Source organism: Ambystoma mexicanum, chromosome 8, assembly GCF_040938575.1.
Source record: "Ambystoma mexicanum isolate Mex_15411 chromosome 8, UKY_AmexF1_1, whole genome shotgun sequence".
Taxonomy (NCBI): Eukaryota; Metazoa; Chordata; class Amphibia; order Caudata; family Ambystomatidae; genus Ambystoma; species Ambystoma mexicanum.
In genome coordinates this window covers 1,719,374,259-1,719,397,111 of record NC_090929.1, presented here as the reverse complement: position 1 = coordinate 1,719,397,111, position 22,853 = coordinate 1,719,374,259, and the positions used below count along the sequence as shown (strand labels likewise).

The window sequence follows — 22,853 nt, the reverse complement described above, 5'->3', positions numbered from 1 at the left end:
ACGTTTGGTGGTAGCGCAACCTTAAACTGAATGTCCTTTAAGTGTCTAACCTTGCCTTTCGTTTTTTCTTGCAGGTGCTGCTGTCGCTTGCGAGGAGCGTCCTGTTGCAGTGTCAAGATGAAGATTTCAGCGTCCCCGAAGGTTTGAAGGTGAGCTGCGGTGCCAGGATGAAGATGTCAGCGTTCCAGAAGCCTTGAAGATGAACTGCGGTGTCAAGAAGAAGATGTCAGCATTACAGAGCTTTGGAGAAGGATCTCTGGAACAACGAAGATGTGCACAGGTGAGAGCAGGCTCCCCCAGTTGGTAAGTATGAAATCTAGAAGCAGGATTTCCAAAGGTGAGTTTAATCCCAGGTGGCGGTGAGCGTTACGCTGCATGGAAGTGCAGAATAACGCGAAGCGTCTGCCTCATGGATCGGAGCAGCTTATATAGCTGTGATCGTGGGCACGGCCACTAGGCCTGGCTTGCCTGTCACACCCTGCCACTCCCAGAGAGTCAGCACATGCAAGGCAGCCCAATAGCATCAGCAGCCACACCCAAGAGTACACGTGGGGCTGGTTTAGTGAATGGAAGTTCCCATGTTAGATGCACCTTGCACCCAAATGAGGTTTTATGTCCCAAAATAAAAGCATTTTTGTCCCAAATAAATGTTGTTGGCTATTGTTATTCATGAGCCTTCGGCCAAAGGCGCCAGGACAGTGTCCATCCGGGGCCCCTGTCCTGGTGTCCCTTGAATGTTTGCGTTCTTGGCCCGATGACCATGACTCTTCCTCTATACAGGCAATATTGCCATGGCCGTTGCACTACAGCGCATTGCAAAGGTTGAAGATCAGACATCTACAAGGGCGGTCTGAGTTATCATCAACTGGTGCCTCTAGACGAGGAGGCCAAGACCAAGCGTAAATGGTGGCTGGACAACATGAAGACGTTGAACGGCCAAGCCATTTTCAGAGATGCACTATAATTAGTAATTGAGTCTGACTTGAGCAGGTCAAGATGGAGCTTGTGATGCGGGCAGCTAATGGCAGATGGTCCCAAACAGAGCTAGATCTGCACATAAATTGCTTGGTGCTATTAGGCTCTTTCGTGTTAAAGGCGCTGGCAAGGGACAACGCAAAAGGTTGCTTACTCCTCAGGATGGACCATATATTGGCTGTTTGATACATCAATGACCCGGGGTGGGGGGGGCAAGACCCAGGATGCCAGCAGAACTAGCAAAAGACTTCTAGCAATACTGCCTAGACAAACAGATCTCGATTACAGTGACTATCTACCGGGAGCTCAGAATGTAGTAGTGGATTTCAACTCCCGTTATCTGCGGATGCTACACAGAGCAGTGTTCCCGAGAATACAAGGCTTATGGGATCCGCTACACATGGATCACTTTGTGTCCACTTTGAACACTCAAATACTTCTGTTAGATGTTACGCCCGGAAGCCCAGGGTACGGATGCGTTTCTTCAGGAATGGGCTGAGGCAACACATTATGCATTCCCGCCGTTCATGATGATGGCCAGAACTCTAGCGAACATTTGCGTGGTCAAAGGGGAAGTAGTGGTGCCTATCTGGAAATGTCAAGCCTGGTTTCCAGTTCTGAAGGAACCTTCCTTGGATTTCCAGTGGATGATCCCATATCAGCGGGACCTGTTGTCGGAACCGACAGGACAATCGCATCACCTGATTCAGAGGCAGAGCCTCCATCTAATAGCTTGCAGAGTTTCGGGCAAAGATGGAGTATGCTGGGAATTTCGAAACAAGCTGCTCACTTCATCAGAGAATCGTGGACCCCTTTGAATTTCAGGAGCTATGGCGCTGGCCTAGTGCATGCAGCAGAGTGTTAATTCCATTTCAGCCCCTGTAGTGCAAGTCTTAACTTTCTGGCTAAGTTGTCACAGGAAGGGAAGGCATTCCGGACAATTGCGGTGAATAGGTCAGCCATTTCAGCTGGGCATTAACTCATAGATGGGACCCCTTTGGGAGAACACCCAGCAGTAGTTAGATTTTTGAGGGGTGTTAAGATCAATAAACTCCCAACCTCAAAGTATACTACACTGTGGGACCGCAACAAAGCGTTGGATTTATTTTTGCAATGACCGAGTAACGACCAGCTATCGGGACAGGAGCTTTCAGGGAAACTAGCTATGCTGCTTTGCCTAGTGTTGTGCAGGAGAGTGTTTGATGTCAAGGCTCTAGAAACTGACAGGAAAGTGTTTTATCCAGAGGGTGTAGTATTTAATATCGCAAGACGCACCAAGGGTAATTCTGTGGTGATTTCCTACCCCTATTTTCCAGAGAACACAAAGCTATGCATAGTGTAACGTACTAAGCAATATGAAACGTTTTCAGCAGATGTCAGGTCGCAGGGGGTGTCGCAACTACTAATTGTACACAGGAAACCCGTCCACACAGTGGCTACAATAGCATGGTGGGTGAGAGAGATACTGTCTTCAGAGGGAATAGATATTTTGATTTTTGGCACACATTCATTCAGAGGAGCCACGGCGTCTGAGGCATTCACGGTGGGCGCATCTTTACAAGATATTCTTAAGGCAGCCGACTGATCTAGCGACTCCAACCTTTAGAACTTTCTATTTCAAGCCTGATTCTATGTTAGCGGCTAAAGTAGTGAGAATCTTTGGGTTGTATACGAATTGATCGTTTTACAACTGCTCGAATGACAATTGACCTTTTCACAATTGACCGAATTGTGAAGGTCAATTGTACTATATTTGTGGGTGGAAACCCCCCACAACCCCCCACCCAACGCTAAACCCCCCAAAACCCATATATATATATATATATATATATTCGGTCAATTGTGAAAAGGTCAATTGTGACCCTTTAAATTCGGTCAATTGTTCATTCGAACAATTGTAAACGACCAATTTGGGTAATACCAATCTTTGTATAAGCATAATGCTCGGCTCCGGTCTTGAATGAAGATTACCCAGGATTACAGCTCACAGAGTTCATTCTATTAACCCTTTAACTGCCAAGGGTTGGTTCCCACCCCCCCCAGTGCCAAAGCTTTATTTGGTGATTTTGGTATGTCGCCTTTCAATACCTTGTAAACTTTGTGTTAGATGAGATATCTCTGCCAAATTTGGCCTCTTTTCTTCCCACATGTAGGCTGTCATAACGCCACCCAGGAATCCTAGGTTGCTGTAGGGTGGGGGTGGGGTGGTGAGAGAGAATAACCAAAAAGGGAGAAAAGTTTGGGTTTTTTCAGAAAATGCCAATAAAATGATGTACAAAGAAGCCTGTGGTTTTTTCCTTGTAAGAGCTAGGAACAAATGGTTTGCTGTGCTGAATTTGCCATTTCCCAGGCTTTCAAGAACATGTTGAGTGGAAACCAAAAAAACATTTTTATATGGTTACCATCCGTTTTGTAAGAGGTAGGAGATTTTGCCCTTTTTTCCAATATGACATGCGTGGATGGAATGGAAGAGGAGGGTAGGAACTCTGAACGGGAAGACAGAAAGGCATACATTTCTGGAAAGTAGACGAAATTCCAAGTTTAGGAAGGGGTTATTTGGGCAGGTCAGACAACAACTATGTAGGGAAAATGTCAATAGTTTGGGGAAAAATTGGAAAAATGACAGAAAAAAAAGGTACGTGGTGGACATGGTTGGCCCGGTAAGGCAATGGCTTCTGTGAATTTTGAGAAAAGCAATGCGCCGCTACATTCCCCCCACCGACTCTTTTTTAAAATAGTTTTCATTGTTTATGGTTTACAAAGAAAACTTTACAACACAACACATCCCAATAAACATATATGTATAAAAGTAATTTTATACATATATACAGAACTCCAGGACGGTTGGAAATGTGGGTGTGCCATCCCCAAGCACTGCTGCAACTCCAGGGAGCACAGGCAGGGTCCACTTCCCTCCCCCGAGGGAAATTTTGTAACGCAGCCCAGCCAGCGCTCCAGGATGGTCAGGGGTGATGTCCCTGGCCTTTGGCGGCTGCCTCCCATGTGGTTTGACCATCCCTAAGCCCAGCAGCCGTTCCAGGGTGACCCGGCAGGGTCCCCAACCTTTCCTGTAGGGCGAAGCTGTAACGCAGGCCAGCCAGAGCTCCAGGAAAGTCAGAGGAAATGTCCCTGGCCTTGGGGGGCTGTCTCCCATGTGAGTTGACCACATGTGAGATAGCTCGTTCTTGGCACTTAAGGGGTTAAAGACATGAAGGCGAGCATTAACCCGCCCACAATATGCAGGTAGACAAGGGGTGGAGAACTGGTAAAGTCTGTTGTTCACATGCTTGAGTGTGCTGACAGTGTATTTCCCTCCCTAATTGTAGTATTCTATTCGCAGGAGAGGATCGGAAGAGATCACCCACGACATACAACCCGAGAGGCATCCGGCACCAAGACAGTGGAGAAGGGATGTGAGAAATCTGAGGGCATCCCGACTTCTTTTTCCAAAATATCCTCCTCCCAGGTTACCAGGAAAAGGCCATCTCTTTCGGATCCTGACCCTGGGGGTGGATATGCGAGGGTGGATCAGCTGGGTGGAGGAGATTTGGGGAGAGGAGATGAGGCACCCTTTGGTGAGACATGGTATCGCCCATTTCCCTTTTCCAATGAACCCAATATTCCCCAGGCCTTTGTGGGTTACTAACAGTCCATTCCCTGTCTTCCCCATAAATCTTTTACCAGTAGACATAAATCAGGTACGGTGACGTGGAAGAGACACCACAGAATGGGTGGCCCTCCTCTCTCCTTGCCTCTACCTCACACCTTCTCCTCCTCATAGACCTCAACATCTACCTGGATGCTTCTAATCCTGCCTCTGGGCTGTTCCGTAACCTTTGCAACCCTCTCTCCCTTTCCATTCTACCTTCTGGTCCGACACACTCTGCTGGACACACCTTGGATGTTCTCATCTCCTTAGAAATCCCCTCTCTACCCCTCTCTGATGGACTGACCACTTTCTTCTCTCCTCCCACCTAAAACTTCTTGTCCCCCAGGCAAAGCCTACCCCAGCACTGCCACCGTCCTTCTCGGTCATTCGGGCCATGAAGCGAGTGTCATTGGATACCTTTGCCTCTACTTTCTCTGCTCCTCCTACTCTGGCGGATGACTCACACTCTAACACAGCTGTCTCTAATCTGCATCTTTCTATCTCCAACACTTGGGACATCCTTGCCCCTGTCCTGAGACTCTGACTGAAGCCTACCTCCAAGTGCAACTCTTGGTATGACTCCGACCTTGCAGCCCTGAAACACAAGTGCAGGGTGACTGAGAGGAAGTGGAGGGCTTTGGGCGCATCCTCTGAGAAACTGGCCTGCCGACTGCTCCAAAGGAAATACAGACTCTCTGTCCTTTCCAAGAAGAGGATCCATATTCAAGCCTGTGTCTCTGCAACCTCTAACAATAAAGCCTAACTCTTTAAAATCTGGAAGGAGCTAGCCGGTCCTACTGCATTCTCCACCTCTCCTGTTCCCTCCCAGGCCCTCTGTATGGCTCTGGCCTCTCATTTCACCACTAAAACACAGGATATCTTGTCCTCGCTTTCCTTTTCCTCTCCCTCTACTTCTCTCAGGCCCCCTTTGGCTTCCTCTCGCTCTCCTCTTCCTTTTTTCCTCCTTCTCTCTGCTAACACCGGAGGATGTTTCTAGACAAGTCTGATCTATGAAAGTGTCATCCAAACAGGTAATCCCCTGATCTTCCAGAACCATCAAGGAAAACATTGCCACTCTCGCTCCAGCCTTGGCCGATTTCTGCAATCACTCTTTCGCCACTGGATTTTTCTGCTCTCTCCTCAAGCACTCCCTTGTGCACCCCCTCTTAAAAAGCCGTCTGCTGATCCTGCCTGTACAGCTGACTATTGTCCGATTTCCATCTCTCCTTCCTGGGCAAGCTCCTGGAAAAGCTGGCCATCTCCCAGCTTACTCTCCACACTGAATCTGTTGGTTGTCTCCATGATTAGCCAGAGGCACAGAAACTGCTCTCCTGTACACCCATGAAGATCTGCTCTTTAAGCTTGACTACAGCTCTCCCTCTCTCCTCATCCTCCTTGACCTTTCCTCTGCTTTTGACCCAGTTAATCACACCACCCTGATCAATCATCTCCGTGAGCACCTGGGCATCACAGATCAGGCCCTGGCGTCGCTGACCTTCTTCCTCTTGGACTGACCCCCACAGGTCCAACTTGTGTCCTTTGTCTCCACCACCTCTCTCTCCACATGTGGTGTCCCCCAGGGCTGTATCCTCTCACCCTGGCTTGTCAATGTCCATCTGGCCCTTTTGGCCCATCTGATCTCCACCTTCTCTTCTAATTTTAAGTTTTATGCGGATGACACTCAGCTCTCTTCAGGCTTCCGTCAGCCTCCCTCGCTCATTCCTGACTGTCTATACAAGATTCGGCATTGGAACGCCTTCAACGATCTCTGCCTTAATGACAGTGAGATGGAGATCCTTCTCATTGGGACCCCTGCTCCTGTTTTCCCGCTCTCACTCTGGCTGCCCTCTTTGGGCCTTCTACCCTTGCCTTCCTGTGAGGCAAAAATAATTGGTGTCTTCTTCGATGCCACGCTCTCCTTCTCTCCTCACATCAGGGACCTTGCCAAGAAGGCCCATTTCCAGCTTCACCTCCTCAGATGTATTCTACCATTTCTCACTTTCCCCCAGAAGCTCACTGTTTCCAGAGCCCTGGTTCTCTCCAGGCTGGAATACGGGAACACCCTCTTTCTCACTCTACGTAACTCTACTCTTCGTCCCAGCAACTAATCCAGAAAAGGACTGTAAGACTTATCCTTGGCTTCAAGCCCAGGAACTGCCTCTCTCCAGCCCTGAAATCTCTCCACTGGCTCCCGGTGGCTGCAAGGATCAAGTTCAAGACCCTCTGCATCATCCACAAGGTTTCTTGAGGCCGGGACCCCACTACATCTAAAGCTCTCTGCTGAAAATACCTTCCTTCAAGAGCCCTTCGCTCAGCTACCTCCAAACCTCTGAGGGTCAGATGCTTCTCCAAGCAGAGTTGTGGGTGGATCTCTCTGCTTTGCCGGCGCCTCCCTCTGGATTGGCCTCCCTGGCACTCTCAGACTTGAGGAGCCTGAGGTTGTGAAAAGGTGACACAGGACAGAGAGAACCAAAGGAGGTTTTCCAGTGCCATACAGTAGCCGACAGACACGCAACTGGAAACCAGTGAGTCTGCACAGAAGGCAGGGGGACCCCGGGGCGTGTCGCATGAACAGCAGAAGCTGGGAAAGTGTGCAATAATTGAAGGTCTGAAACCAAGGGACCAGAAATGGTTAAAGAGGAAAAGAGGCATTGCAAATAATCAAGTGAGCAGTATCAAAAGCCAAGATGTCAAGAAGCAAAAAGGCATTCCCAATAATCAAGTGAGCATTTTCAAAGAAGCAACTTATTATTGAGAAGAATTAATGGTTGTAATGAATATTGTTACAAGTCCAATAAGCAGTGGCAAGAGTCAATAAGCAGTGGATAGGCTTCATAGCAGGAGAGCGTACTGGCAAGCTTATGCCGGTTTATGTGAAAGAAATGTAATGCAGACTGAGCTTCGTAGCAGGAGAGAGTACTGGGAAGCTTATGCTGGCTTATGTGAAAGAACTATAACACAGCCTGAACTTCATAGCAGGAGAGAGTACTGGGAAGCTTATGCTGGCTTATGTGAAAGAACTATAACACAGCCAGAGCTTCCTAGCAGGAGAGAGTACTGGGAAGCTTATGCTGGCTTATGTGAAAGAACTATAACACAGCCAGAGCTTCCTAGCAGGAGAGAGTACTGGGAAGCTTATGCTGGCTTATGTGAAAGAACTATAACACAGCCTGAGCTTCATAGCAGGAGAGAGTACTGGGAAGCTTATGCTGGCTTATGTGAAAGAACTATAACACAGCCTGAGCTTCATAGCAGGAGAGAGTACTGGGAAGCTAATGCTGGCTTATGTGAAAGAACTATAACACAGCCAGAGCTTCGTAGCAGGAGAGAGTACTGGGAAGCTTATGATGGCTTATGTGAAAGAACTATAACACAGCCAGAGCTTCGTAGCAGGAGAGAGTACTGGGAAGCTAATGCTGGCTTATGTGAAAGAACTATAACACAGCCAGAGCTTCGTAGCAGGAGAGAGTACTGGGAAGCTAATGCTGGCTTATGTGAAAGAACTATAACACAGCCAGAGCTTCGTAGCAGGAGAGAGTACTGGGAAGCTTATGCTGGCTTATGTGAAAGAACTATAACACAGCCTGAGCTTCATAGCAGGAGAGAGTACTGGGAAGCTAATGCTGGCTTATGTGAAAGAACTATAACACAGCCAGAGCTTCGTAGCAGGAGAGAGTACTGGGAAGCTTATGCTGGCTTATGTGAAAGAACTATAACACAGCCAGAGCTTCCTAGCAGGAGAGAGTACTGGGAAGCTTATGATGGCTTATGTGAAAGAACTATAACACAGCCAGAGCTTCGTAGCAGGAGAGAGTACTGGGAAGCTAATGCTGGCTTATGTGAAAGAACTATAACACAGCCAGAGCTTCGTAGCAGGAGAGAGTACTGGGAAGCTAATGCTGGCTTATGTGAAAGAACTATAACACAGCCAGAGCTTCGTAGCAGGAGAGAGTACTGGGAAGCTAATGCTGGCTTATGTGAAAGAACTATAACACAGCCAGAGCTTCGTAGCAGGAGAGAGTACTGGGAAGCTAATGCTGGCTTATGTGAAAGAACTATAACACAGCCTGAACTTCATAGCAGGAGAGAGTACTGGGAAGCTTATGATGGCTTATGTGAAAGAACTATAACACAGCCTGAACTTCATAGCAGGAGAGAGTACTGGGAAGCTTATGCTGGCTTACGTGAAAGAACTATAACACAGCCAGAGCTTCATAGCAGGAGAGAGTACTGGGAAGCTTATGCTGGCTTACGTGAAAGAACTATAACACAGCCTGAACTTCATAGCAGGAGAGAGTACTGGGAAGCTTATGCTGGCTTATGTGAAAGAACTATAACACAGCCTGAACTTCATAGCAGGAGAGAGTACTGGGAAGCTTATGCTGGCTTACGTGAAAGAACTATAACACAGCCAGAGCTTCATAGCAGGAGAGAGTACTGGGAAGCTTATGCTGGCTTACGTGAAAGAACTATAACACAGCCTGAACTTCATAGCAGGAGAGAGTACTGGGAAGCTTATGCTGGCTTATGTGAAAGAACTATAACACAGCCTGAACTTCATAGCAGGAGAGAGTACTGGGAAGCTTATGCTGGCTTACGTGAAAGAACTATAACACAGCCAGAGCTTCATAGCAGGAGAGAGTACTGGGAAGCTTATGCTGGCTTACGTGAAAGAACTATAACACAGCCTGAGCTTCATAGCAGGAGAGAGTACTGGGAAGCTTATGCTGGCTTATGTGAAAGAACTATAACACAGCCTGAACTTCATAGCAGGAGAGAGTACTGGGAAGCTTATGCTGGCTTACGTGAAAGAACTATAACACAGCCAGAGCTTCATAGCAGGAGAGAGTACTGGGAAGCTTATGCTGGCTTACGTGAAAGAACTATAACACAGCCTGAGCTTCATAGCAGGAGAGAGTACTGGGAAGCTTATGCTGGCTTATGTGAAAGAACTATAACACAGCCTGAACTTCATAGCAGGAGAGAGTACTGGGAAGCTAATGCTGGCTTATGTGAAAGAACTATAACACAGCCAGAGCTTCATAGCAGGAGAGAGTACTGGGAAGCTTATGCTGGTCTTTACAAGCCAGAACTACAAGTAAATGGTGGTAAAGCAAGAACTGATAAAGTATCAAGGATCTATGAATAAAGGCTAAGTTAAGTCTCACTGAAAATCTGAAACTGTGGCATGATTCATGACAAACGAATACAAGTAAGGTGTGTCGGCTGGGTGACCTGTGATGGGTGTACCATGTGGTCCGAGTGGTATGACAACTGCGCCCAGCCCGAGCACACCCACCTAAGAATAGCCACTATTGTGATTGAATCAAGGAAAATATATTTGAACTGGAATTAAGGAACTGAATACTATAACTTTGTGAAAGGTGACTAAACCAAAAGAGCTGGGGAGTATTCCAGGGATTTGTGTTATTTGGAACATTGGGAGATCTGGAAGATTGTGTTATTTGAGAACCTTGAGAGACTTGAAAGCATGGGGAAGGGAACCCCTATTTGATAACGTGAACTCTTTGAACCTTGGGGACGGGAAACCCCTTGTCTATACAAGAGCTGGAAGAAGCTCTGAACGTTTATTTGAACACTTTTCATTTGATGCTGACATCCCTACACATTATACAAGTAGATGTGAGGGCAAGTATAGGTTTTGGATACAGACAGACATTTGCTTTGGATTTCCTGACACATACTTTCATTAGTTTCATTTAGGTAGGGAAATCCCACCTTAGCATTGGGCAAGTTAGGCCTTTTTTCCAAACCCAAGTTTTGGTAAAATAAAAGTTTGTATGCCAAAACTTTACTCAGTTGTCTGTGTCTACTTCATTACGCCATCACAGGGGTTGATGGTGCTTCACATGGTTACGGCTGAGTTTATTTCATGTTCAAAAGTTCAAATTCATCAAAAAGAAGAGGACATAATCAGGACATAACATATTGGAAGGCAAGGTGCTGATTGTCAGATTTCAGGAATGGAAAACTACTCAAAGAAGAAGAGACTCATGGGATAGTGGGTTCTCTTCTGACAGTTTTCAGTGTTATTTTGCAATGAAGTTGAAACAAATAAAGTTATAAGATTTGAACGGCTGCTGGAGAGTAGCATTAAGAAGTTAAACATAATGCTCATCTCTGTGTCTTTAATAGAATGAAGACTCCCTGAGCAGTAAGCCTGGCTAATCTTCACTGTTTCTTATGCATATGACAATGTAACGTGTTTAGTTTATAACCCCCTGAGCAATCAGGAAGTAGCTAAGAACGTCTGTGGACCTTCTTTCGGCCGAGAATATTAATAACGATGGTTTAGGAAAAGATTTAAAAAAATAGACTAAGCATCCCCGGCAGAAGCTGCCACCACTGTCACAGGAAATGAGCAGATGCGGAGTCCACTCGGGGTTGAGAATAAATTGGACTACGTCAGAGGTGCTACCATTGACCCTGACCGTTCAACAAGCAGACGTCGGAGACGACTTCCGATGGTGCCCCCACGGCATAAGATACCTGGGTGTCCTAGTGATTCCCGCAGTAGGAGACTTATATAGAGAGAGAACTATGTAAAGGTGCTTGAATTACTTGAGCATAGAGTGGAATCGTGGATTCTATTACCTATCTCCCAGGCTGCCTGAGTCGCTTTGGCTAAAATCGTAGTTGGCCAAACTACTATACGTATTCAACAATGTGCCCACCTAGCTCCCGGTATACTTCTGGTCCCGATTTAAGAGCCTAAAGGTGCGACTAGCCTGGCCGGTAAGCAACCTAGGGTGTCTTACGACACCCTCGCTCTGCCATATGAACTGGGCGGGTTAGAATACTCTGATTTATACTTATATATTTTGGCCGCACAGGTTCAGGACTGAGTATGGTGGTGGTCTCCCACGACTGAACTTCTGCACACACTACTAGTGAAGGCCATCATGCACCCAAATGACCTGCGGGGGATGCCATGGGGTACTTGCGGAAGGGTAACCAAACTATAGAAGTGACATGTAAAGCCTGGGGACAGATCTGTAAGGTGACAGGCACACTCCTGTCCTCCACTCGCCGGACCTACCTGTATACAAAATATGCGGGATCCCGATCACACACAAAGGGGTATTCCAAACACACTTTGAGAGGCTGGGGGTCCAGACCTTGGGGGATCTGATACAGAACAAACAGTTCATAACACGGGATGCTCTGGAGACCAAAAGTGACTGAACAGCCGTAACTATGCTGCTATACTTTCGACTTAGAGAAGTGCTGAAATCTAAATGGCCCGAGTTCCCGTGGGCCCCGCCCCCTACCCAATACTTCAATGCATGATTAGCCCGTTATCCACCAAGAAACTGGTGTCCACTATTTACAAGATGACCGGAACGTTGAGGGAAACAGGAGGACAGAACTATAGAACTAGATGGGAGGTGGCACTAGGGTCAGCGATAAGCGAAGAGCAATGGAAACTCATATGCATGCAGTCACGCAATCGGTCATTGAATGGCCGGCTTAGATGAATACACTTTAAATTCCTACACCAAGTTTACTATTCACCGGCCCACCTATGCAGATTCTTCCCTGGGAGGTCTTCCCTTTGCAAGAGATGTAATGGGGACTCGGCTGACTTCTACCACGTGGCTTTGTCTTGCCCACATATTAGACCTTTCTGGGGAAAGATTGAGGAGGCTATGTCTAAGATGTTGGTGACCCCACGGAACTACTCCCCGGCGTTGTGGCTACTGGAAACGATCGAGGGGGGCTTCCGCCTAGAGAGGAAATTGCTGGGGATGGCTACAGTGACGGCTAGATATATTATAGCCAAAAGCTGGGGGAAATGTAAAGCACCTTGTTTTCAGAATTGGATAATGCTTATGAGCATGTGTGAGAAGAAAGAGTCACAATACGCATTAACTCTCAGTCAAAAGCCGACCGGTGGATTATTGGCACCCTTTCCGACACTATTATTCTGAGGAGATGCAAAACGTACTAATAGCTGGGGAGAACTCCACGACCAAGTGATTTAATCCCTTAACAAGTGTATACATCACTGGATGTGTGAGAAACGACTCTCGGACAATGGCGATCTGTGTGAGCTGAGGACAACTGGTAACGGAGACAACTTAATGCAATATGAATATATGTGAACTTGGGCTACCACAGTCTAATGTCCATATTACCAGGATACTCTTTATTGTGATATGTAAATCCGATTAGTTGGATAGGTATGCATAATACCATACGTGGTGGACCGGTGGAGCACAGTGGGGGAGGATTCTCTGTTATTGGTAGTGTGTTTAATGCTTACTGTTATGTAAAACCAATAAAGAGTGTAAAAACAAAAAAAATAGACTAAGCATTCCTGAACTATGGAAGATGTTTAAAGAAGAGGAGGAAAGCAAGCCTGATTGTAGTAACGTGAAGTGCGATGAAGTACGTGAGCCACCGACTGCTGCAGCGCCGTCTGTGCCCAGACAGTTCCTGCTACAGCCAGCTGCAGGATACCTCAATCCCCGGTTGATACACCCAGACGAAGACAGTGACAGAAGGACAGGACAGATAAGAGGAAACACGAGGGCCTGCAGGTAGAAAATGATATACAGTGACATTAAGAGGAGCAGGCGCGAGAAGCACAGGAGGAACCAGAGAGGGATAGGCAAGCAAGGATAGAGGGGCAAGGAATAGGGACAGCTCCAGACAGATGGAGAGCAGGACAAATTATATTCAAGATCGACAGCAGAACTGTCGAGGACCCCCAAGTAAGACCGCCAGCAGAAGTTACTGTGCAGAGACAGAGAGGGGAGCGACAATAGCGTTCCGGATAGAATGAGGTAGTTAATGATGACCAGCAAGCGGAAGAGCAAGGCATACCAGGGCCTCAATTTGAGGGAGGACCTCATCTCATGGGGGAAGCAACCCTCACGGGATGACAAGACATCCTTGGAGGAAAACACATGTCCCTCGTTTCATTTCAGGGATACTCCCTCACTTCCTCATGTCTTAATGGCATATTGTAACCCTCTCCCTCAAACCCTGCTATTTTTGCTTCATACAATCCCCAACATCCAACAGGGAATGAGGAGGGGAACCCTCTCCCTCCCTCGACCAGACAGAACATTATGCTGCCTGCGTGAGGCAGCAGGGAAATGGACACACCACCCACAAGCGCAAGGTAGGCCCTGTGGGCTTCAGGCCTACATTGTGTTAAATATGGATCGAGGTGGCGGCATGCGCTGCTTCCGACACACCTGCCCTGGCAGGGCTTGCTAATTCCTGATGCTGTACCTCCCCCATCTCCATGCAAGTTATTTGCTTTGGTCGTTTTTTTCTAGTTCCACCTGTTGGTCCATTGCCTTGTTCTGGCCTTGGTCCCCTCCATCATGTCCAACGCCTCCACCGAGCACTGGAGTGCTCTGATGCCAGCCCTGCCTCACCCTGATTGGCCCCCTTCTATCATTTGGGCCAATCACAAGCCGGCTGGCGATAGCCGGCCCACATCATAAAGGCCCTCACCAAGGCCCACTGTCTGGCCCTGTCCGGCCCTGTCTGGACCTGGCTGGACTGGGTGGCCTCCCTTTTTCCTTCTTCAACCTCCACCTCTGCACATCCTGATGAATTCACCTGGACTTGGGGCCTGGCCCACCAATATCTCAAAGTAATCATGCAGACTCACTTGCGAGTAGGCAGCTCTCCTAATTCCATTACGCTGTGTCTTTACCTACTGCCTCTTTGGGTTCTTGTGTTTTGTGTACCTTGCTTAGAAATCGAATTTAGGCATGTTTACATCTACTGCCACTTCGTTTTGTTGAGCATAGTGTGCCTCCCCTTCCCCCTTTAACCCCCTCCTCTCCTATGTGTGCCATGCACTTATTTGCTCTGTTCGTCTTACCCTTCACCCCCACCCCTCTCTCTCCTTTCTTCATGTATAGCTCTTGGCTTATTGTAATGACCGTCAGGCACGTGCAATATTTTTTGTCATATGTTTTAACAGTTTGTATTCCTCCCATCTTAGGTTGTACCACTAAACGCATAGCACTTACCCATTCTGAATAAACCAATGCCTATTAAGAATGTTAATCATTGTTCTCACCCTCCCTGCGTTGGAGTGCTTTGTAACGTTTTGTTAAATGTTTAAGCACTTTATAAAGCCCAATGAATAAAATAAACATGTTGATAACTGAGATGAGGAAGAGGCAGGGAGCAGTGCTGATTACTCTCTGTGAAATCCATTGTCCGATTCCACAACATCATACTGATGATACTGTAACTACCACTGAGATGAGAAAGATGACTAGAGCTGATAAGCAAACTGAGCGGTCTAGTCTTTGGAAGTTGCTTTGAGCTGCCGGGAAGTTTAAATTGACAACAGCACACAGACGGATTGAGAGAGACCCACAGAAGCTGGATGGAGCCACCAGGGAACGCAAAATTGAAGCAGACCGCTACAGTGCGAATGGAAGCCGAGCGGCAGAGGACCTGCCGAGAAACAGTGGGAGTCATGCAAAGGAGAACTGAACGTGGCGGAGCTACAGACGCTAACGGGAAGCACGCTGAGCCAGTGGGTGACGCAGAGAAGCAACGAAGAGATGCAAGAGATGTTCAAAGCACCCGGTAAGCTCAGGGAAGACACATGGGTTACTGGGTGCCTGAAAATGCATGCCGCTCCATGAAAATAGCAGAAAAGATGTTGAATGAAATGTGTGAATTGTTTAAAGGGATCTTGAACCGTACCAAAAACGGGTCAGTGGACCCATACGTGAAAAGAAGAAATAAGAAATAAAGTACGAATGTGGAGACAAACCTTATGAAACCTACAATGAGAAACCAACAGTGGGCATATCTCTCTTTTTGGACAAGAGAAGAAAACTGCATATAAATCCTGGCAGAAGAGCATAAGAGTGAAGCAGGAGACCAACTGAAATACTGGGTCACACAGCCGCTCTCTATAGAACCCAGTCAGGGTATGTATTTAATCCGAATTGTTAACAGTTCGGCTTTAAGGTAAATAGAGATACCTTTAGTTGAAAAAATGACAAAAACATTGAGCTTCAGTAGTTTTTCAAAACTATTTTATCCAAAATCATCTCAAGAGTGAGAAGTCACTAATGTTTTCTTCGTGAGGAAGGATTTGCCACAATCGTTTTATCAATCAGACCAAATTGCCAATGCATTTCGGAAATAAGTTTCCTTCGTCAGGGCCAGTCTAAAGATAATACATACAAGTTCAGCAAAAGAAAGAACAATTTTTGTAAAGCAACATGTTGGTGTCATGTAATATTGAAATAAAGTCAAAAACACATACCATTCAGTTGTAGTTTTCAAAAGTAGGAGAGTGAGGAGGGAGCAAGGGCAAAAATAAATAAATAAATTGATAATGAGGCCATGTTTGTAGATATTAAATAATAAAACCAAATTAGGAAAAAAGTTTACCTGAATTTGGTAAGTTGATAGCAGAGTATGTGGCACGATATACTCATGGAGGCCATGTAGAAATCACAAGCTGCCTTTCATTAGTGACAGAAATCAGCGCTGAACAACAGCCTGCAGTGAATTGGCTATAACCAGAAAAATTACGTTGTAGTGAGGTGTTTGAAATCCGTGTTTGCAAATGAAAAAATAAATAAAGTTGGGAAGAAAGCTTACCGTGCATAACACAGGAGTGGATAAGTTCTCCTGTTGCTGGCTCAAGCGGGTATACGGCTGTTGCATCGAAGTGCTGCCTAGGCAACGCTTCCTTTATATGACACTTGACCGCAATGCGACCCGAGTGGGCGCGCGGTCGTAATGTGTCTCTGCAATGAAGTCATAGGGCTTGATTTAGATAGATTTAATTATTTATCTGCCCTCATGTGGCCTAAAGGGAAATTGTGATGTAATGAAAAGAACAAACGAAAAAAAATGAAATAAATGGAAATAGAAGAAATATTATGCTGAGGTGAATAACAATAGTGAATGATGACATGTGAAAATAAATACACGTCTATAATGACAAATGAAAACATATGCATTGAGATAAATCACAATATTAATTCTGCTGCCATTGGTGACATCATTTAGCGGTACCTACGGTCATGGATGTTAGGCCCAAGATACGCAGCAGTGACATTGGGTGTCCATGATGTGCAGTAATTACATAAAAAGTAAATATTATGTCCAACTTGCGCATTAGTGTATACCACCGCTGATTGTGGTGTCGTCAAAGACGGCACCTTGGGTCCCAGACCTAGTGTCCAGGAATTACAGCAGGGTGGTACATGGGTACATCATTACATGGTATAAGGGCTACATGTGAGAAGCTAAAATTGTGAGGACAATGATAGCAAAGTACAATCAAAGCAGTCGAAATGCAAGGTTATAAGAAACAATGATAATTAATTTCTTCATTGATTCCATTGGGGGTTAGACTACCCAGTTTGTCAATCCAAAAAGTCTCTCTGCGGTTGAGCCGCTGGCTCAAATCCTCATGTGGATTGTTTTTTGTAAGTACTTCCAAAATCACAAATCTTATCTGTGTCAGGTTATGTCCATTTTCAACCCAGTGGCGTGCTACCGCTGAGTTCATGTTTGTGTTCCGGATGCAAGACCGGTGTTCATTCCACCTTGTTTTAGCCGTTCTTGTAGATTGGCCCACATAGAATTTTCCACATGGGCACTTGAGGCCATAAATAGTGTTGGTGCTATCGCAGGTTCCATAGGTTTTGAGGAGAATCTTCTCCCTGTTCTGGGATGGTTAATGACATTACCCTTAATTATTGAATTACAGTTAATACAATGGAGACAGGGGAACGTTCCAGTTTGTTGAGTTGTGGGTTCTTTGAGAGGTGGTCTTGTGTGTACCAATTCGTCACTGAGATTCTTACTGCGCTGGTAGGCAAATACAGGTAGCTCACTAAACAGATTTTGTACTCTGATGTCATTTTTGAAAATTCCCCAGTGTTTTTTGATGTTTTTTTTATCTTGTTGCTTTGGATCGAGAATTTGGATACATACACTGGTGATTTGAGTTCCCTCTTGTTTTTAGAATTTTTTGTAGACAGTAGGGTCTCACGTGTCAGGGTGCTGACCCTAGTGGATGCTGTGTCGAGTTCTCCTTGTTTGTAACCTCGTGCTAGAAATGTTTCTTTCATTGCAAGTTGTTGAGCTATACAATCCTCTGGATCACTCACGATTTTTTGACCCGTGACATTTGGCTATATGGGAGATTTCTAAGCAGACTCGGCTGGTGGAAGCTTAGACGGTGTAAAAGGTTATTGTGATCAGTTGGCTTGCGGAACAATGAAGTATTGTAGCCAGTTGTTTGCTTTTTGATTTGAAAGTCCAGAAAAGTAATAGTGTCATACAAGTACTCTCTTGTAAACTGGATACGTTGATCTATGTTATTCAGGTATTCAAAGAAGGCATCAAAAGCTCCCCTGGTGCCTCTCCATATCCCAAAAATGTCAATATAGCGCATCCATAAATGTATGTCTTTGTTCCATTCCTGTTTGTTTAGTACATTGTCCATCTCAAACTTGTACATAAAACAGTTGGCATATGTGGGTGCCATAGTGGCCCCCATTGATGTTCCTGAGGTCTGTAAGTAGAACTGGTTGCGGTATTGGAAGTAAGAGTTTTCTGCAATGAAAGGGCAAGTATGAATTCTTTCTGTGCACGGATTTCAGATGTTTGTAGTAATAACCATCCAACCGATTCAATCCCAAGGTCGTGTGGTATAGAAGTATAAAGACTTCTGACATCAATAGTAAACATAAGGTCATCCTGTTGAAAAGTTGAGGACTTGAGTTTTTGCAGGAAATGAGTGGTGTCACGAGTGTGTGTAGGGGTTTTTTGAATTAAAGGCTGCAGGAAGAAATCAATGTAGATGCCTAACGGTTGGTTAATACTCTCCATACCTGCAACTATCGGTCTTCCTGGTGGTTTAATGATGTCTTTATGGATCTTTGGTAATGTGTAAAAGTTCGGAATCCTAGGGTGACTGTTGGACAGGAACTTCTGTGTGTGTTCATTTATCCATTCTAGCTCAAAAGCTTTATCCAATAGAATCTTTAGATTCTGTTTTATTGTGATAGTTGGGTCATGGTCCAGAGTGGCATATATTGTTCTGTCTTGAATTTGTCTAGTACATTCCATGTCATAATCAATCGTGTTCTGAATAACTAACGCACTCCCTTTATCGGCAGGGTGGATAGTTCTATTTGTATCCATGTACAGATCCTTGATAAGTCTCATTTCATGGGGTTTCAGATTCCTGTGTGGTGGTGTTTTGTAACTAATTCGTTCTAGGTCACGGGTTACTAGCTTCTGAAATATATCAATAGACGGGACTGTAATGGGTGGTACAAACCCACTGTTTGCTCTGAATTCCTGAAAATCGGGGCCCTTAGTTGGATTATTTTGAGTTTCTAATTCTTCAAAGAAGACCTTAAGCTTAAGTTTTCTGACAAACTTGTATAGTTCAATTTTTGTATCAAATAGAGTAGTTCCGTAGGTGGGTACCAAGCTCAGACCTTTCTGTAGAGTGTCCTCCTCTGACTTGCTCAGTGTCCGATTAGATATGTTGATAATTAAGTTTTCCTTAGCTGAAGTCTCGTTTGAGGTTTGTTCCTTTGGTTCCCTCCTCCCCCTGCGGGTTCTTTTGGGCGGGCGCCTAAAAAAGCCGAAGAGGAAGGTGCTTGTGCTAAGGGACCAGTTGTTTGGTTTGGATTATCTGTTGTCTGTTCTGTTGGTGTTTCGGAGTCTCTCTGGATGTCTGATTCAGAGCTGCTGGTGTTATCAGATGTATATTTGAAAAGCTTTTTGGGTGCTACTGGACCATACCTCTCCATCCATGTGTAAACTTCATCATTAATATAATCATAAGTATTGCGTTTGAATTTTTCAACCTTCTTTTGTTCAAGCACTGTTTTATACTCTTCAAGTTTAGCATTAATGTCTGTTAGAATGACATCATATTCCTCTTTTCCTAATGAGCTAACCAGTTCTTTCTCTATGTCCTGAATTTCTGCATTAAGCGTTGTCAAGTTGCCCACTCACTTCCCCTCTTGCTTTTCTTCTCCCCCAATTTTTAGAAGAGCATAAGAGGCCAAATAAAGCAATTAAAAGGGACTGTACACAAAGTGATTGAAAGGCTGTATCCAAAACCTGACAGAAGAGTATACTGGGTAAGATCAAGTGTGGAAACCCTGTCAGGAGAGTACACCAGGAAAGTGAAAAGGTGTGTGATGAACAACAGTAAAAGGGAATCTCAAGGAGGGCCCATGCCCTTGAGATTGTGAGTCATTTTCTAAAGTGAAGAGAAAACCTGGCAAGGGAGTATACCAGGTGACCTGCAAGTCTGGGACCTGTATACACATTTCAAGTAGTAGACAAGAAACCCAAGGAGGAATAATACCTTTTGGAATGTGACTTGTTTTGCATAGAAGGAAGAATCTTGGCGAGGGAGTTACCCTCTTGGGCTACAAGGAACTTGATTATTCTTTGTTGGAACGTCTTGCTTTATTTCATTGGAGGCAAGAAAAACCTTGGATGGAGAATCATATCCTGGAACCGTGATTATTGTTCACAGAGAACCTTTTTTGGGATTTATACATTTGTTGGAGCTGAACATTTGTGCACTTTGAGAATCAGAGACAATATCCTTAGTGCTTTAGAATTCGTTTTTTGAGTGTGAGGGATAGGATAGGATTTCAGACAGAGGACATACTTTTTATGTGGAGATCTTGACAATGGACAGACCCTTAGTTTTGTTTGAGGTAGGGAAGATACCTCTTAGCCTTGGGATAGTGAGGCATTTTCCAAACCCATTCAAGTCGATATCCAAAACCATGAGTCTTCTGGGTCTCATTCCTGTCCCCTCACACCAGATACATCAGAGATTACCCTAGTCCCATGCCCTAGCCCCATGTCCACAGAGCTAGTCAAACTAAATCCACAGGAAGGCGTAGAGAGGAAACACTGAGAAGGCTACAAGATCAGAAAAAATCCACAATCCACAGCAGCGCTGGAGAGGCTAGTCAAAGCTAAGAAGCATTCCAAGGGGCAACGAGCAGGAGGTCCAGATCAAGGGGTGTGGTCCTGCACATGACAGGGAATGCAGAGAAGTACCAGGGGAAGACCCTTCTCCAACTGCCTACCTGAAGAACTTCTGTTTTGTGCTGTAGACTAGAGCTGGACTTCTGAAGGGTAGGTTTTGGACATTTGAGTTGGGCCATCCATTGGAACTTTGTTACATTGAGTAATTTAATTCGTTTTGCATTTATATAGGCTACCAACCCTCAGGTATCTGAGCGCTGCGTATTGTTACCCACAGTGTGTGGTGCTCATTTATCGACCTCGGAAGGATGAAAGGCTGAGTTTGGCCCCGCGGGATCCGAACCTGAAGGTTCTGCACGGATGTCAAAGCGAGTGCTCTACTCGCTGTGCCACTTGACCGACCACAGTGTACCCGGGATTGCTTTTAAAATAGGTTCGAACTTTACGTTGGTCTTTTGGAAAGACTGTGTTGTAGCGTAGGCTGCATTCTCCAAGGTTCTGTGCTGCTGGTGTTTCCTTGTGCTCCATGGGCCATGTCGTTTCGTGATCCAGGGATTATGTCAATTTCTTGTCCTGACTACTTGCCTCTCCCCCACCCCCCACACCCCGCCAGGGTGTTTCTTGCAACTCTCCTCCTTTCACCACTCCACACATTATGGAATATTGCGACTTGAGGGTGATAGTGGGCCAAGAAGGACCTGATTTATTCCTCCTCGGAGTTGCACTTCTGGTAGCGAGCCGGTTAATCCTGTCCCTAGCAGCCAACTATCTCACATAACAGTATGGGGGTATTCGGGGACTCGCCACAAAGTTCCAAGTGATACTGCAAAGCCAACATAGTAAATCAAGCATGCGAATGTAGTTCTGTACAGCCGGAATCAGAGGCTCATATACTGATGACTGGTAAAAGACCATTCAAGGCATCTAACGAAGCCAGACAAAGCAGTGACAATAGCCGCATTCAATGTCAAAGGACAGGAGGAGAGAGGGAGAACGAAAGGGGGAGAGAGAGAGTAGAAGCACGATATCAAAAGACTGTAGAAATTAATGATTTACCCCATTCTGCAGCACCTGGAACTCTTACAAAAATATGAAAAATGGAAGTTAGAGTAAAAAATGAACACCAAAAAGTATTGGGTGGAAAGATAGGAGTTAATCATGACCACTGGGAATTCCTCAGGGCAACTTCCATTGCATGCATTCTGGACTGGCTGGGCCTTCTCAGAAAGATATCAATCGTAAGAGAAACAGTCGTAGCCTAACTCCTGTCCTTAAAGGGTGCAATGCAGCACAGGTTGCAGGGACACATTTCCTGGCCAAGGGATCACAAGCTTTTGGGGTGGGACCACATTACTGCAGCTAGAATGTAATGACAGCGTGGATGTACATCATACATATGTGGTCTAAGGGTAGGGGTCCCTGTGAGCTGTAATATAGCCTTCGATATCAGGAGGTTGGTTCTGGGAAAAGTCACACCCAGTCAACGCCACCGAGACCAAGACTGATTGACATGTGTTAACTTCAAGTAATGATGCAGAGGCTACAAGTAATCCAGGGCATGGGAAGTTGCCCAGTGCAATTGCCAGGGGTTATGATGACTTCAAGGCTGTCCATCCATCATTTTCTTTTAATATTGTAACAAGAAAAGATAAGACAAAGAGATATTCTCAATTCCCACAATCTATTTTGTCAATTTATTCACTTCATTATATTTTGTCTCTCTTGTTTTGGCCCATTGTGTTGTTGTACTGACAGAGCGGTTTTGTATCTCTTTTATGAAAATACAATGGGCCTCATTACACGGTAGGAGGTAACCATGGCGCTAATAGCGCCATGGCCGCCTCCAAAACCTTACCGACTCTGCCGTGGTGAATGGCGCAATTACCGGTCCATTCCAAGGTTGGCGGGGGCGGTAATTCCCCATTCACCAGGGCCCTTCCCCATTCCCATTTGAGCCCCCATAGGGCTCAATGGGAATGAGGAAGGCGCTAATAATGGTACCGCAAATTGCGGTACCGTTATTAGCTCTAAAGTCCCTTTGTGGGTCCTGTCCTTAACGCCTGGAAAGTGCCCGCAAAAGGAACTCGTAGTAGGACGGTAGGGGATTACTGGCACGGGTGCCCTTAGCGGTGCCGGTAGTCCCCTACCACCTGCCGTGTAATGAGGCCTAATTCCATGATCCGTTGGATTCCTTCTCTTGGCTCTTAGTTCCTCTTGG

General features: G+C 45.7%; 1 protein-coding gene across 1 annotated transcript in view; it reads right to left on the bottom strand.

Moving 5' to 3' along the window:
* The window catches only part of LOC138473484 (deleted in malignant brain tumors 1 protein-like), a 1,627,178-nt gene that overhangs the window by 183,189 nt on the left and 1,421,136 nt on the right, over positions 1 to 22,853 (bottom strand). The window lies entirely within an intron of this gene.